The sequence below is a fragment of the Heterodontus francisci genome, chromosome 9, assembly GCF_036365525.1.
Source record: "Heterodontus francisci isolate sHetFra1 chromosome 9, sHetFra1.hap1, whole genome shotgun sequence".
Lineage (NCBI taxonomy): Eukaryota > Metazoa > Chordata > Chondrichthyes > Heterodontiformes > Heterodontidae > Heterodontus > Heterodontus francisci.
Genome location: NC_090379.1, coordinates 58,215,376 through 58,219,037, shown reverse-complemented (window position 1 = coordinate 58,219,037; position 3,662 = coordinate 58,215,376).

The following is a 3,662-nucleotide window of genomic DNA, read 5'->3' as shown; positions in this document are numbered from 1 at the left end:
GAAAATTATTGCGGGTGGGGGAGGGTGCTGTTGCTATATATTACAAAGAAAGCTGCGATCTAACATTGGAGATGAACATCCGGCGCAAACAATACAGTTTCCGTCCATCAGTATTTTATAAATATTTGTTTTGCATTGGTTTAACAAAGTCAACACCAAGAATGTTTTAGACTTGTTCGGACGGCATGGCAGAAAAAATAATTATCCTTCGCTCCTAGACTCTGCATTGAATGTTACAGCTGTTATGATCATGTAGTTTTTTTTGGGAAGAATGCGGTGTGCCTTTAAGGCTGGAAAATGAGCAGTACTGCTTTAAGGCAACAAGCTCCAAAGACTGAGTCAAAGAATGCATTCTCGTTGCCCTGGGATACAGGAACTTAGAGACTGAAGATTAAGAGATACAATGTTACAATTTAATTTTGAACTGGCTTATAATGGAAATAGACTGTTCTAACTCTCAGAGAAAACAGACAGCTGGACCAGCATATACTGAAGGGAATGAGAGCTCTCTCTTGGTTTATCTAAATACTATTTATTATACTCTGAGAATTTGGATGTTAAGCCAAATTAATTTCTTTAAAGAAAGTAACCAAATTCCTTTAACTACTGAACTGTAATTGTTCAAATTCATTGCTGGAAAAGAAGAGCATCAATTCAACCACTGAATTAGACCACAGACTGTTCTACTGTTGAAGAACCACCTTTTCCCATCATTGGACAGCTATGTGGACTTCAAGCAACCTTGGACTATTCCACATTGAAAAGTTTCACTTTGGCAGGAGTGTAAATATTCACGGACCCTATTTTTTTCTATCTTAAATATTGTTATATCTTAGTAGTGTTTAAGAATTTAGTTTTTCTAATTAAACAGTTAATTTGTTGATCTAAAGACACCTGGTTTGGTTAGCCTCATTCAGGGGTTAATAGATGGTATAATTTACTGGGTCTTTCTTTAATTTGGAAAGTTTAAAATTATATGTTGGGCGATCTGTGGAGGGACAGGACTGAATCAATGGTATGTTTCTCCCACCATAATCAGAATCATATATTTTGATTGGGGGCTTTGACTTGAGTGGTCAGTCGTAACACAGCACAGAGACAAATCATTTGGTCCATTAAGTTTGTGCTACTGTTTTTGCCATACGGGCCCCTAAGTCTAATCCCATTCTGTTGCTCGCTCCCATCACCTTTAATATTCCTCATTTTCAAGTAAATACCTAATTCACCTTTTGAAAAGGATTTATGAATTCTGCTTCAGAGATTGTGGCAGGGGATTACACATTCTTTGCATCTGTCTTTACCAAAGAAGATGATGAAACTCAGGCAATGGTGAAAGAGGAGGTAATTCAGACACCAGAAAGGTTTAAAATTGATAAGGAGGTATTAGACTGTACTTAAAGTGGATAAAACACCAGGACCGGATGAGATGCATCCAAGGATACTGAGGGAAGTGAGGGTGGGAATCGCAGAGGCACTGGCCATAATTTTTCAGTCTGCCTTAGGCTAGGGGGTGGTGTCAGAGGACTGGAGAATTGCAAATGTTGCACCCTTGTTCAAAAAAGGGTGTAAAGATAAGCCCAGCAACTACAGGCCAGTCAGTTTAACTTCGGTGGCGGGGAAACTTCTAGAAAGAATAATTCGGGACAAAATTAATAGTCACATGGACAAATGTGTGTTAATTAAAGAAAGCCAGCATGGATTCGTTAAGGGAAAATCATCTTTAACTAACTTGCTGGAGTTTTTTGAGGAGATAACAGAGAGGGTTGATGAGGGCAATGCAGTTAATATGGTGTACATAGACTATCAAAAGGCATTTGATACAGTGCCACACAACAGACCTGTGAACAAAGTTATAGTTCATGGAATAAAAGGGACGGTAGCAACATGGGTACAGAACTGGCTGAGTGACAGGAAACAAAGAGTAGTGGTTAATGGATGTTTTTCGGGTTGGAAGAAGGTTTGTAGTGGAGTTCCCCAGGGGTCAGTGTTGGGACCCTTGCTTTTCCTGATGTGTATTAATGACCTAGACCTTGGTGTACAGGGCACAATTTCAAAGGTTGCAGGTAATACAAAACTTGGAAGCATTGTGAACTGTGACGAGGATAGTGTAGAACTTCAAAAGGACATAGAAAGGTTGGTCGAATGGGCGGACAGGTGTGAGATGAAGTTCAATGCAGAGAAATGTGAAGTGATTCATTTTGGTAGGAAGAACATGGAGAGACAATATAAAATAAAGAATACAATGCAAAAGGGGGTGCAGGAGCAGAGGGACTTGGGTGTATATGTGCATAAGTCATTGAAGGTGGCAGGACAGGTTGAGAGCACAGTTAATATAGCATACAGTATCCTGGGCTTTATTAATAGGGGCATAGAGTACAAGAGGAAGGAAGTTATGCTGAACTTGTGTAAGACACTAATTCGGCCTCAGCTGGAGTATTGCGTCCAGTTATAGGCGCCGCACTTTAGGAAAGATGTGAGGGCATTAGAGAGATTGCAGAAAAGATTCATGAGAATGTTTCCAGGGACGAGGAACTTCAGTTATGAAGATAGATTGGAGACGTTGGGACTGTTTTCCTTGGAGAAGAGAAGGCTGAGAGGTGATTTGATAGAGGTATTCAAAATCATGAGGTGTCTGGACAGAGTAGATAGAGAGAAACTGTTCCCACTCGTGAAGGGATCGAGAAAGAGAGAGCACAGATTTAAAGTAATGGGTAAGAGAAGCAAAAGTGACATGAGGAAAAACTTTTTCACGCAGCGAGTGGTTAAGGTCTGGAATGCACTGCCTGAGAGTGTGGTGGAGGTAGGTTCAATTGAAGCATTCAAAAGGAAATTAGGCAGTTATATGAAAAGGAGCAATGTGCAGGATTACAGGGAGAAGGCGGCAGAATGGCGCTAAGTGACTTGCTCTTTTGGAGAGCCTGTGAAGACAGGATGGGCGAATGGACTCCTTCTGCTCTGTAACAATTCCATGATTCTAAGAACTCTGTGAATAATTATTTTCTAATTTCCCCTTTAATTCTTTTTGTGACTATCTTTAAATTTTGTGCTCTCTTGTTAACACCTTGTGGACTAATAGAAACAATCCGTCATTTCTTAAAATAAACCTTCTTAAATTTGAAAGTTATCGGGCCACACCTTAACCTTCTAAGCTCTGGAGCAAAAAGTCCTAACTTTTCAAGTCTCAATTTCAAGCTCTACAATTTGCTTTCATGTAATCATACATAATAATGTACATGCTACACACCATCTTGTTTGACTTAAACAAAACAACTTCTAATTACACTTCTGCAGCTAACCTTCTGAGTCTGAATGAAAGCCTACCTAACAGCTTTCTGTTTAAAAGCTTGACTGTTAGTGTGCTTTAGTCCTTATTATATGTACCTGCAATCACTAACAGAGGAAAGAGCTGATGCCAGGCAATTCCTGTGGACCACCAGATACAAGGGAGTTCCCAACACAATGCATGTGAGGTGCCTATCGATTATTGAGACAGGCGAATGAGTGTTGCAGACTGGCACATTCCAAGGTCCAGGAATACATGCTGAAGGAAGGACTAAAGCTTGGGGCAGCTGGCACAAAGGCTCAATGGGGAAAGGCCACTGTGTAAGGCCCTTCTGCTATAGTATAATGAGGGGCTAGAAACTGTTAAAACCCCCTACGCT